The sequence below is a fragment of the Candoia aspera genome, chromosome 15, assembly GCF_035149785.1.
Source record: "Candoia aspera isolate rCanAsp1 chromosome 15, rCanAsp1.hap2, whole genome shotgun sequence".
Classification (NCBI taxonomy): Eukaryota; Metazoa; Chordata; class Lepidosauria; order Squamata; family Boidae; genus Candoia; species Candoia aspera.
This window is the reverse complement of record NC_086167.1, coordinates 16,931,622-16,945,278: the sequence shown is the minus strand read 5'-3', so window position 1 is coordinate 16,945,278 and position 13,657 is coordinate 16,931,622. Positions and strand designations below refer to the sequence as shown.

Sequence of the window (13,657 nt, the reverse complement as noted above, 5' to 3'; positions counted from 1 at the left end):
CCGCCCAACTCTTGCGTTTCTCCACAGTTAATAATGACTCACAGCCACTTACCCCATAAATAAGTTTCCGAATCTTCTGCAGGCGCAGGGGCTGCTGAAGGAGGGAAGTGGAACAGCAGGGCTTTGAACGGTTAATTGACTTAATTGCTGTTAGCTGGGCTATTAGGACACTCGATCCACCCGAGTGACCACAAGGCTTCCTTAATGTGGATGCCAGGCTCCTGGTACCCTTACGGGGGAGGTCTCCACTTGCTGATTGCCTCATGAATATCTAATTGGAGGCCGGGGCGAAATCGAGCAGCAAGCGGGCATTAATAAACAGCCAATTTGCCACTGACTCAGAGCTCCTCGGGAAACTTCCACTTCTTCCAGGCATTACCCTGTGCCCGGCCCTGCCCCCTGACATGGAGAGGCTTCCCCAATGCCCAGGTGGGCAGGGGCAGGCAGCTGGAAGCTCCAGGCTGTGGATCCGTGGTGGCGCATCCTGGTGGGAAAGGCTCCGCAAAGGAGGCCTGAGGCCAGGGCGCAAGCCTCAAGCGGGAAGGCTCCTTACCCGGCTGGGGCAGAAGATCCCTCTCAGCCATGCCAGCGAGGATGTCTCTTGGAGGTTCACCATGGTTCAGGTTCCAGAACGAGAAAGTCAGAGCTCATGGGAAGAAGCGGAGCCAGAGGGTCCCGGTCCCCCCGGTGTAAGTGGAGCTGACCCGCCCCTTCCGGATGGCAGCGGGGCAGAACTGTCTTATATACCAGCCCTCCTGAAACTTCATTTCCTGCATTTATGAATTCTATTCTCCTTTCTTCTCCTTTTGAAGAGGTAGCTGGTTGCTTGAGGAACAGTGATTTCAAGAGATTTCGTGCTGGGCAGTGAACATTCCAACGAATGGATCCAGTAAATGTCCACGTATTTTTCTTTAAATTACAGATTAATACAGAAGTAGCCGTGTGGGTTGGAGGCCTGCAGGCTAAATCCTACGAGAAGTCTTTGGTCTAAAGAAGAAAAGAGACATTATAGCAGTCTCCCAGTCCCCAGTCCCCGAAGGGCTGGCTGCCTAAGGGAGGAGGACGAGGGTTAATTCTGCAAAGCTCCCGAGGGTAGGACATGAACCCACAGGCAGAAGCTTGCCTCACCTGCGAGTCTCCTGACGGTGAGAGCTACTGAGCACAGACCAGCTGGTCTCCTGGAGGGGCGAGTGCTCCATCAAGCAAAGGTTGAACAGAGATTTGTCCAGATGGTCTGAGGATTCTGGCCCTGGCCAGGGAGTTGGACTAGAAGACCTCCAAGGTCCCTCCCAGCCCTAGAATTCTGGATGTGGAAGTAACACTGCCCAGAGTCTGTGACTTGCATCCCCTCTGCACTAAACCACCAGGCAGCCAACACAGAGAGCCAGCTGAGTGCCCCCCCAGCCCCCAGGCACATCCCTTCTCCAGCTTTTGCCTCCCACAGCAGCTTCTCCAGATGAGCAGTTCCTTTTCTTTTCAAAAAAGTATTTCTGCGTGCATCAGAATTTCTGTTTTTGGAATGAACTATTTCCAGACAGATCAAATTCTCTACCAGGGAAAGAAGGAGAAGTTGTGCTTTTATTTCCATGTGCCTGCAATGCTAAGAAGAGAAAACAGAGGCTGAGGAATTAGCCAGAGGGCCTCAAATGGAGCACCTTTCTTCAGAGAGGCCTTCGAATCCAAAGAAAGGGGAAAGCCTCAAGGGTATGAACTTTTTTCCAATGGGGGGGAGAAGGGGTGGTTTTAGAATTAGAGTATGAAGCACAAAGTCGTTCTCCACATTGCTTTGATTTTTCAAAACAGAACTTTTAAGGATCAGTTGCATGGAAGCATCCACTGCTCCATCTGCAGGCCGGAAGTGCAAACGGCTTAACTGGGCCTCCCTTGGCTCTGAATGGCTCAGAACAAAACGGTGGATTTGTGCCAGCCCCCCTCCAATGCCTGCTTGCTCTGCACGCTCATGCAGAAGCCCCCCCTTTTCATTTTGTGGGGTGGCTGTGCAAAGACAAGGCTGGGTGTGTGTGTGTGAGCCCTAGCCCGAGTGGCCTGACTATGGCACTGTCCTGGGGTGCATCCTCCAAAGGGGGGGTTCACTCTCCAAATGCCACAAAGATGCAACCAGGAGTGGAAAGAAAGAGAGGAAGGGGCAAAGGGCATCTGATGCAGCAACTGAGGAGCCGCGGGTTAGGAATCAGTAATGCGAGTAGCATAACAAATGTGGGACCAATCCCCCCCCACCCAGATTTCTATTCACAGCCCTTTGCCTGCAGGCTGCCGGGCCCCCCATGGAGGATGGCTGCATGGAGGCCCTTGGGGCAGTGGGCCCAATTCTCTGGGTTTCCATGACACCCCGAACCACCCGAGGGGGACTCGCACAAGACACGCGATGAAGACATGTCCGGCAAGTGGGTGTCGTGCTCTGCTCTCCAAGAGGGCAGTGAGGACCTTGGGTGAATCAAGGAGAGCAAGCAGGGGAGGCTGGCACTGTGTTTACCCCCCAACCTGCTGGAAAAGGCACCGGCACCAACTCACCAGGCGCACTGTTGAAAGAGTTGCAAGGCGAGGGGCTCTTCCTCCCCCTCCTGCTCTTCAGAGGCTTAAGAGGTACCTTAAGAGGTGCCTTCGGGGGTTCACCTCCTTCCTCTGCCCCAGCCTCAGTTCCTGGCTTCTTTGCCCCTCTCACTGAACCAGGGAAGCGATCCCAACATTTCCTCAATGTGGCTTCCATGGATAGGCCTTTTCAATCAGCCCATCCATGGACTCCCCTCATACTTGGGGTGTCCCCTTGATGAAAAAGGGGGTGACTCTGCAGCGTGGCTGACTGAGAAGCAGCTCAAAGCAGAGCAGCCTCAGCAGGGAAAAAGGGTGCAGGTGCTGAAAGAGAAGGGCAACCGCAGACACTCTCTGAGTGGCTTTGGGGGGGGGGGGCAGCTCAGCCTGGTGGTTGATTCCCCTGGCGTGCAATTTCTGGGCTTTGCTTTGATTTGTCTGAGTTCTGCCAATTAATCAAGGATAAGCCTGAAATTAGTGCAGTATTAAATCTGACTTAGGCTTCAACAACCTTGCTTTCGTAACTAATCAACTTTGCGCTGCACACGTTCCTTGCTGGCTCTGTTTTTGTGCACTGCATATATACAAAATCAATGCTGAAGGAAGAGGCGTGGGTAATCGGGGGGGGGGGCGTTTTAGCTTCCTGCACCTTAAAAACTGGCTGGTCCTACAAAGAGTTGAGATGGGGCTGTGATTCCCAGGTAAACTCAACAAAGTGCTCTAAGAGAGCTGCATCCACCTGTCCAAATCCCGGATCTCAGCAACTCTGCCTGAGAGAGAGAGGGCAGGCAGCAGTTGGGCCCGGGCACCTTGGCCAGCATGGCTGAGAATCAGAATAGTGGGTGCTGCCTTCCCAGAAGGGCCCCGGGGCCAAGCAAGAGAGCTGGAGACCAGGAGGCGCTTTTCCTTGGGGGCCTGGAAGTGGTCCCCCCAGCCATGGATGGGATTCCCCCCTCAGCCCGTGGTCCCCCATCATTCCCATGTGTCCAGGCATCCTTCATGGGGAGCGTGGGTGGGGGTGAGGGATGACGTTCTGAACAAATCTCTACTTGTATATTTACTCTGATTTTGTTCAGAGTTGATGTTTTATCTGAGATCATCTGAACTGCAAAGCGTCACCACTGTTTCAATCAAGATCTAATGAGCCTTATAACCTGGAAACAATAAATGCCCTTGCAGCTGCTCGGACAGAGAAGAGGCGGTGTCCCTGCAAAGGCTGGCACGCAGGACCCTTCCCAGCTGCAGGAGGGACGTAGAGGTGGCTGGCTGATGGATGCCATGTCAGGGAGGCAACCTTTGCAAGATTTCTGCCTTTGGTGCTGCTTCTTAAGATGGATGTCATTCCCAGCAAGGGCAAAACTGCTTTGACATGGTTTGGATGATCAGTGGTAAAAAAGACCCTTGATAAAGTAGTCAGAGGCTTAAGAGGAGTTCAGGTGACATTTTTAATGGTTTTTGGCTGGGGGGGAGGAGAGAATATTTAATTCCCTGATCCTGTTCCCACAACAGGTTTCTCTCTCTGGTGTCTCCCCGCCTCGGGATCCAGCCCGCTTAGTCACCCAGATAAGTCCCTTCTTGGGTGCAGGTCCAGGCAGCCATGAGGGAAACTAGCCTCCAAAGAATCTGAAGGCCAGAGGGAGGCTTAGAATAGCCAGTTATGTCTATTTGGGTATTTATTCCTAATTGTCCTGATGCTGTCCTCAACAGCAGGTGCTGCCAACTCCATAAGCCTACCTTGGTTGAAGGAAGATGACTAGAAAATGTGAGATAAGGTATTAGAGTAGGAGAAGATTACACCAGAGCAGATTTGGGGTCCTCCAACAGACCACCTTGGAGAGAAGCCCCCTGCTGCTTCTTCCCACTTCGCCATACGTTTAGCAGCTGGGTCAGCTTGTGCAGTCAAGGAAGGCCCAAGATGGATGTGATGGAGTTTGATTTACCAGGAACAGCTATGGAATCAAGACCATCTCCCTCCACAGCAGTGATGGATGCACTCTCAATTTATTGGCGAATTATGTTTGCAACACATTGCCCTGATGTTCTTTAGCTGAAGCAAAATGGAAGGGACTTGGACTAAGTTAAAGATACTGAGAGGTTGTTTGAGTGTGGCTGTTTCTCTGGAAGTGCACTTCTCACCCTCAGTTCAAGTGTAACTGTCCTTCTCCAGGATCACACTCTGGAGTAAATCTGTCAGGGCATTTAATTCCTCAGGCCACATGGCACTGATTGGCCAGTTCCCAGAAGGATGGGTGTGCATTTGGCACTGGCTTGGCCAAGCAGTGTTCCAGGCAACTGGGCAGCCCTCCTCCAGGGCACTGGCTTTGAAAAGACAAAGTGGCAGGCCACAGCAAGGGGGCCTCCTCTTTGCCCCGCAGAGAAGCTGTGGGAATGGCCAGCCAGAGCAATTCTTCCCAGGCCAGAGAAAGCTTCAGGTGAACTTCTCCAAACCAGAAGCTTCTCCAAACGGGCCACAACTGGCAACAAGCAGGACGCCTCACTGGGCCTTCCCACAGTGATGTTCTGGGCATGGCTGTGGGGTGTGGTCTTCTCCTCCTGAATGTAAAATAGTGCTGGCTGTTTAGGATGCCTGGTGGAAAAGCTAGAGGCAGGCTTAGAGAATCACCCCATGCCTGCAGTCCAGCCCCTTCACTGAAAAGTCTGGGAAGGGGAAAAGGTAGAAAATTGACCTCTGGGCGCTTGGAGGGCAAAGCCCCAGAGATGCCAAGGTGAGGGGAACAGGCTTGGGACAAGCTGTGACAATTAAGCATCGGGGATCCAGAGTGTCAGTTGGGAATAACCATCAGGGTGTGGCTGGGGTGTCTTAGTGGGGATGGGTGCAGTTCTGAAAAGGCCTGAAGTGAAGAGGCCAGACTTTGGCCCAACTGCTAGAAAAGGGGGCGGCAGCACTGGGGGCTGATGTCATCCCCTTAATTGGGCAGTCAGGGTGGGTGACATCCCTGAAGGCAAAGCCAGCCCACTGCCAGAGAGGGCTCCCCTTCCTGGAGGGTCACCCCGTTAGGGCAGTCCTTAAACCACTGTTTCTCAACCTCAGCAACTGTAAGCTGTGTGGACTTCAACTCCCAGAATTCCCCAGCCAGCCCTGGTGGCTGGGGAATTCTGGGAGTTGAAATCCACACAGCTTACAGTTGCTAAGGTTGAGAAACGCTGCCTTAAACAATAAAACGAGGTGGCTGACTCAGAGGCTGCTGGCCTCCCCCAGTTTCCCCGGGGGAAGAAGGGGAGGGTCTGGCCAGGCAACCGCCAAGGCTTCTCCTGCTGCTAGGGTGCTGGCTTGGTGGAGAGGCCCGGAGCTGGAAGACACGCCAGCTCCTTGCGCACTGATTCATGTTTCCCTGCCTTCACTCCGGTGTTTTACGAGGGAGAAGCTGAGCCTCTTGTCACCCTTGATTGCACTCGGCTTGTTCTAGCATTTTATGTTCTCGGACAAGCAGCCTTCACCGGAGGACATGTCACAGCTTCGCTGGTTGCTTGTCCGAAGGGGGAGATGCAGCTTTCACTCCCCCCTCCGCGAACTGGCCCTGCTTTATGAGGATGGTGGGCAGGTGGTGGGGGGGCACTGCAGCCATTGCTCCAGCTAGCCTGCCCGGCCATGGGCAATGGCTCCCCTCCCAATCACAGCAGGGCACTTCGCCTTGGCCAGAGAAGGTAGAATTTCAGGCAGGGGGGCACAATGTACCATGCAACAACCCCTTTCACTCCTTATCTGGAAGGCAGGAAAGACCCAGCTCAAGGTAAGCTTTGTGGGTGCACTCCCTGCTCCCCCAATCCTTTCGTTCATTTTTAGTGGAGAAGAATAAAATCCTGAAAAGGGCACACAGATGGCAGGCAAAATACCAAGCCCCATTCCAAGACTGGACGGCTTTTCCATAAAGACTAGAACTTGCCTTTCCTTTTAGGGTGCTAAGGCTCCCCACATACCCCGTCTCTCTGCTCCAGGGCAGCCCAGAGAGTGGCCAGATGCTTCTCTGCTGACCCATTTCCCTGGAATTCTGGTTTTTTTCCCACTCAGTTTATACAGGGAATTAAGATGACAGACTCTAAGCCTTGTGTTGCGCACACACACACACAGGCAAAATTAAAATCTTGCCTCCCCAGATTTGATTAGCAGCATTAAAACAATCCCTTTGCATTGTTAACAGTTTATGGCAAATTGCTTTGAAGTTTAAAAATGTCTGTATCTTTAATTCAAAGACTTGGTTGGACCCCATGGGACAAACTAAGTCATTACTGCAAAGAAGCTAGTAATTGACATCTCCACCCCAAAGGGACAGTTAAAATTGTAATCTATACTAAAGGGTCCTAGCATGGGACCCAAATAGGGGGAGGGGAGATAACACTGTTTTATTTGCTGCCTAATGTTAGTTGAGATTATTGTGTGGACTGCAAACTTGGATTTCTGCAGCCTCTTCACTGATCCAATATATGCATTACAATATTCCCTCTTCTTCCAAATGTCACATTCTTGGTTTTCCTCCCCACACCCCAAACCCTGGCCCCTACAGATTTCTGCTTTCCGGTCTGACTCTCAATAGAAACGTGTGAGGGGTTTGGCCTCTGCAAACTCAAATACATCATGAAATGGTTGCACTGGCACAGCCTCGGCTAACATCTGATTTGAAATGGGTTTTCCCACCGTTTTCACAAAGTTGCTTGTTTTGGGGTGTTCTCAGCTCCAAAACCAAATATACCAAAATAAATTGTATAATGTGAGGAAAAAAAATATACATTTTCAGAATATGGATTCCAAGACACATTTAAAGGACAGGATGGTTTTTATAGAAATCGGTGGGGAAAGAGCTTCTAGGAGGCTGCCCTAGCCAGGCCTGCATCCCCTCTCCCACCCTGGGTCTGGAGAAAGGATACACACACACACAATCTTCTGGCAGACTGAGCAGTGAGCTGGAGAGATGGGAGCTGGCAGCCTCTCTCCCGGCTGTGGGAGGGGGTGGGGAGGGGGCAGAAATCAGAGCGTGGGGGGGTGGGCTGTGCGAGGAGGCAAGCCCCTGGCTTTGTCTGCTCAGGAACACAGCAAGTGCCCCCCTCCCCGCCAAGAGGGCAGGAGATGGAGATCCTCCCTGGCAGGGCCAGGCTCTTTCTCTGCAGTGCCCCCTTCTCTGAAAGCCTGCCTTGAAAAGCAGCCAGGTCAAGGGCAAAGCCTGCTGCCATCAGAGAGGCCTCCACACACCGCAGCAGAGGGCATGGGGGGGGGGGCTCTGTGTGGCTGGAGGGGCCAGGCAGGTTCTGTGTGGGAAGCCAGTCCCCACCCGAGGGGCCAGGTTCCCCCTCCCTGCCAGGCCCAGCTGGGGGGTTGGCCGAGGGATCGCCAGACACCCGCCGCTGCTTCCATTTGTTGCAGGGAATCCTGCACTCCATGCCTCCTGCATGCTGGCTTAATTCAGGGGGATTTCTAAAATGACTTCCAGATTTGTAGCATGCGCAGTTTATCATGATTCCTACAGCAATTCCACCTCCCCTCCGAAAACTCTTGTTATTCCAACTTGATACGGCGGCACAACCAAAGGGGAAGCAAAAAACGGTGGTGAGTAATTCCGTGTGCCGGACTCTGGAACTTGCTACAGTCCTGGGCAGGCGGCTTTTTCTCTTTTTGCAGGGCAGTGTCCCTGCAACGTTGTGTCCGAGCTGAGGGAAGAGAGACGGAAATGCATTGAGGGAGCTGACAGCAGGTCCTGAGATTCGGGAGTCCTGAAATGAAACTGTGAGGAAGAAGCCTGATGCCCCCATTGCATGCCGTTGGGTTGGAGAGGGTACTCAGCCCTCTGTTGGTGATACCTCAGCGCAGAGTGGCACCGAGGTCTCCTTCCCATCCTGGAGAGTTTCTCTGTAATGGTAGTTGTGAAGCCAGAAATGCTGAAAGAAGTTTGGAAGGGAAGGATTTTGCATCCATTGCTCCTCCTGCCCAGAGGAATGAAGCTGCCATGTGGAAGCCCATCTCTGCCCAGCCCTGCGGATCAGGGCATCTGTCAGGCCCCGGTTTGTTCCTCCACAACCCATGGCCCCCATGCCCTGCCCACGATGGGCTCAGCTGGGGGGGAGCAGATGCAAGGAGAGGGAGGGGGGTTAGACATGGATGTGCATGTGGAATATTTTAATAAACAGCAAGCGAGCCTTTCCCTCTGTGTACAAAATTAATATACTTTATGGCCAGCTGTAAAAAAACCCACATCCTTAAGGGTGCAAAGTTTATAAAAAATTCAAAGTAACAAAGGAAACATATAAAAAATTCATCTTTTAGTAGTTCTCATTGCTCGGTGTAAAAAATGGAGGGCTTCCGTGGGAACACAAAACTTAGAGGCATCCATTATAGATAAGCTGGCATGGTCTGGGAAGCTAAGGTGATGGTGGCCGATGCGACAGAGGCACTTCCAAAGCACCTCCTCCTTCCAAAAAATGCCTCTCTCACCCTTGGGGAGCTCAGAAAGAGCCCCCTTTTGCCACTGGGGGGGGGGTGAGACTGAGAAGGAAGAGGCAGAAACAGGCAGGCTGGCATCAAAAGGCAAGGGGTCCTGAGCGAAGCAGGCAGTCCTTGGGGACAGGTGCAGGGTAGCCTCCCAGAAAGTTGAAAGGGCTCCTTGGGAAGGACTCAGTTCAGCCCTGATGGAAATGGGGTGGTGCCAGGGGCTCCCCCATAGCCCTCATTCTGCTTCTTGGCCCATTACATGGCACGGGGTCGAATCCAAGCATCACGAAGAGCCAAGCTCTCTGCAGCCAAGACTCTGTCCCTCCGCCTCACAATGCCCAGCCTGCCATGTGGGGATAAAGAGGAGACCCTTCTTGGCAGGGTCCTTGGCAGCTTTGGGGAGATCAGTGCTTCAGAGTCTGAAAGCCTGCTGTGCTAGGCAGATTCTGTTTCCCAGAGGTGCAAGGCTGGAGAGGCGAGAGATCCTAAGGGCACATCCTTCCTGAGTGTGTGGTCTCCTTCCTTGCCTCCCACTGGGCCTCCCCCTCCTCCAGGCTAATCTGGCTCCCCTGCCCAGAATAAGCAGTCCCCCCGCCATGCCATCCTGGCTCCCCCCTCAGAGGACCGGGGAACAGGCTGCAGCACTCACCAAAGGGGCTGGCTAGGGGGATGTGAGCCCGGAAGGAACACGCCATGCTTAAAAGTTTCCAAAGAGTTTATGTGACCTTTTAAAACAAAATCAGTAATGTCTAAGCCCATTTCCTTACCGGACACATGAGGGGAAGCAATGGCAATTTCAGCGGGACAGGTTCCAGGGACAGCCCAGGCTTCATACCACAGATTGGCCTAGCTTCCATGAGGAGAGTGACAGGGTGACACATTCAAGGGTTCAGAGCACTTCTTCTCTTTCCTAGTCAACAATCCTGTAAGGTAGGTCAGTGTGGTTCTTTGTTCTCCCCCCTTTGATTGCAGATGGAGAGAATCGCACAACTTCCAGACTCCGGATCTTTGGCTGCAAAAGCAAGATTAAGGGAGGGGCAGCTACAGCCCTACAGGGTTGTCAGATGCTCCTGCTGACAGGCACCTCCCCAGCAGGTGCCCCCCGGGACCTCCACCCACGTGGCCTCTGCTCCCTGGAGCCACCCCAATCAGCTGTCATCGCCTAGCGATGCAACGGTCTTTGCTGCATGTGGAAAAAAAACCAGCATCTGCTCATCCGGGAGTCCGTCGCTGCCATTGGCAGCAGTTCAAGCTGCCTGGTGAACTAAATTGATTTTTTATAGCTGCTCTGGAGCGAGTTTAATGAATCCACTAGTAGCTGCACAGCGCTTAAACCTTTCCCTGCTCTGGATCTGCAGTGACAGCTTTTAATAAAAAAGGAGAATATTACTTAAGACTTGCCCCTCACCTTCAAAATACCACCTCGCAGTTAAGCTGTTTGCTGTGTCTACATTCCTGATTTAATTCATTACGAATGAAGCCGTAGTATGAGTTTGTAGCTTGGCAAGAGTGCCTGGAGGGATTTAGAGGCTGCGGACAGGGACGTTCGCCTTGGGGTCTCTTTCCAGCAATCTGGCTCAAGGAAGAAGGCGGGCTCTCCGCCGGCCTCTCCAGCCCTGCAGCACAAAGGAGAGAATGGGGGCCTCAATTAAGCCAGGCAGATGCTTACACTTTGCAGGCGGTCCTTGCAAGTCTTTTCAGGCCAGAGGGGGGAACATGCAAGGCCACAGATGGCCAGGCGGGGGCAGGGGCAGCAGGGGGTGGTGGTGGAGGGGGCACTGAGGTGGCCACTTCCTTCCAGAGAAATGCAAGAGGGAGAATTTTAGCAGACGCCCCTTCTCCCAAGCTGCTACTAGAAGAACGGCTCCAGCTAGGATTTCTTCCCGGCCTCTTGGAATCCAGGGATTTCTTCCCCAGGGGGCTGAACCACTAAAGGAAGTGGGGAGCCCCCACCGATGTCTATGCTGAGGAGCCCAATCCCAGGACCTCTTGGGAAACTGGCCTGCCAGATGAGCCTCCCCTTCTTTGCTGATGGGATGAGGAGGGGGACCTTCTGTGGTCAGTCTTTAGCTTGGGCCATTTAGGGGACTGGTCTGGTTGGCTGGGCCCCAAATACAGTGTCCAGGCAGGCTTTGAGGCGAGGCTGGGCAGAAACCTAAAGCTGTCATGCTGGATCTGTATCAACTGAGAACATCACTTTTCCTAAAACCAAGAGTTTAAATACATTTGCTAAAACCAAGAGCTTACATTTTTTAATTAAAATTTCACCATGGAGGGCATTGGCCTCAAAAGCCAGTATGCCCTAATAAACTGGATCAGTTATATTGCAACTTCAAGAATGCAAGTTTGCACAACCACGCAAATGTGCAACCCTGCCGTGAGGAATGTTTAGCTATGGTTGCAGATGTCCACATGACCACACCGTAGAGGTAAATTGGCCAAATTTGCAAGGTTTCTGGGAGGACCCTGTCAGGGGAAGTTTGGTCTTGCCAGGAAGTGAGGCGGCATATATCTGCCTGCCAAAAAGTGATGGAGAACTTGTTGCAGTTTTATCTGTGTGCAAAACTGGGACTCAGTGTGAGCTGCCCCGAGAGGTCTGGGGTCCCTGGAGATGTGTGCAAACTCATGTTCCTGGGCCAGGAAGGCATCCATAATAATACAACCCAGCACCCCATCCCTGGCAGCTTCTCGAGTGGCGCACAGCTGTCAGGCTCACTCCTGTCTCTGAAACAGCTGCCGGGAGCAGACCTTGTCGATCAGAAAGTCCCAGAGAACCCCGTGGAGCCGCCTTTCTGCTGGGGAGGCGACATCAATGTTTTCCAACATCCAGGCAGCGATCTGACTGGTGGAGTCCCTGGAGAGCAGGGCTCCTGGGCCTGCTGCACACATTCAACCACGATGGAACTGCAGCCTGCATCTCTCTCTGTAACCCTTTCACAGCCTTCTCGGACAGCTGGGACAGCGAGAGTGCTTTTCAGTCTTGGCTTCCCTGTTTCCAGAGCTAAATTTCGCTTACATGGACCCCGCAGCTTTTACATGGCTTCACATCCCCTACTGCTCTGCCTCACCTTCCCCTCTGTAAAATGGGAAAGGCAAGGCATCTCTTGGCACGACACAGCATGCAGTGTTTTTAAATCTGGTGGAAAGGAATACGTGGCCAAAGCAAAGTTAAAGGGGCTGGGGTGGGGGTGCTGGCCCTTTAGCCATGTTAGAGCATTGCCAACGTCCTCTGTCATCCAAGCCTTTTGGTGGGGTCTTCCCAGCCCTGCCTGGAAATGCACAATGCACGTTAGCAGAATGCAACTCTCTTAACTTTATAATCCATTCACACAGTGTGAGGAAGCCAAGTAAATGTAAATGGCAAAACTTGGTTCAGCCATGAAGATCCCGAGCAGGGGGGTCAAACACATGCCTGAAGCTCCACTGTGGTGTGACTTGCTTGATCTTGGCTTGACCTTGGTCACTGTGGTTGTGAGCCAGCCAGGCCAGCTGCAGCAATTAGCCAGCCATGGTGTAGTGTGATGCTTGCAAGGGGGCTGCGAGGCTGCCTTGGCCTTTACCAGAAGCCCATGGGAGAAGGCGCCTCCCCAGGGGCAGAGCCAATCGGGGCACAAGGCAGCTTCCCCCGAATCAGCTTCTCTGGGGACCTCTCCTGTTCCTGGGAAAGCCATTTTCCTCCCAGCCGCTGAGCGTTCACTCGCCCCAATGGTCCGGATTCACTGGCCCTCTGGCTTCCTTGCCCCTGCGGTCCTCCTGACTAAGACACGCTTGGGTTACAGCAAATGCCAGAAACTGGGGGAATGTTGCTGCTTATTGCCCCCTCTTAAGGCCTAAAGCAGAAATGGGAACTGCCATCCAGTGCTGACATTTATCTGCCAGCTGCATTTGGGTCCCATGTCTGAGATAGAAGGGGTTAGGGATAAACACGGTAATAAATAAATAAATTGCACTCAAGGACCCTGAGTGGCACAGTCAGTGATGAAATATAATCCTCACATCCATTATTTACCAGAGATTGGAAGGGGTTACACCGGCTGCGTTCTGCACATTAATGCTGAGAAGGAGCTTCATGGCAGGATCACTGCTGGCGTTTGCCAGTTCAACTCAAGAATCGCCAAAGCCACCAGTAACTTCTGGCTAAATACACAGACATCTGTGGCCGTTCATTATCTTGAACCAGTAATAATTTTCATGTAACCCCATTTAAAAAATTATCAGTTATCTTGATGAGAAGTAAGAAGCTGAGCATTGGATGCTTCAATTCACCACACACTGAAACGATGTTGACTGTGGTGTGTTTCCAGCCAGAAAAAATGGACTTTTACAAATATGAAATGGCAGCTTTCCCTGATTTGTGTAGGGTTCCTTAAAGTTTTTGCAGTCAAAGACCTCTGCATAAAGTCTCAACAAAGGTAAGGGCCACCCAGTTATACAAACCCCCTCTCTACAAATTTCATCTTTAAGAGCATGGAGGTTCACATTTTGGGGTGAAGAAGAGCATAATTATGGGCACGTGTGCATATATCATCCCATCCACTTCTAAAGGCCTTTTAAAGCTAATTCTTGCACCAAGAATGTAATCCAAAACAAAGTGTTTATTTACCACTTGGATTATATTCTGTCCCCAGCTCTTTGCACAAACTCACTGGCCAAGAAAGTTCTTCTACA

General features: G+C 52.2%; 1 long non-coding RNA gene across 1 annotated transcript; it reads left to right on the top strand.

Moving 5' to 3' along the window:
• The first annotated feature begins 8,341 nt into the window (after positions 1-8,341).
• LOC134505814 (uncharacterized) lies at positions 8,342-10,383 on the top strand. The gene is made up of 2 exons (XR_010068752.1): positions 8,342-8,421; positions 9,968-10,383. It is a non-coding gene; the product is annotated as an uncharacterized LOC134505814 (long non-coding RNA).
• The last annotated feature ends 3,274 nt before the right edge of the window (positions 10,384-13,657 follow it).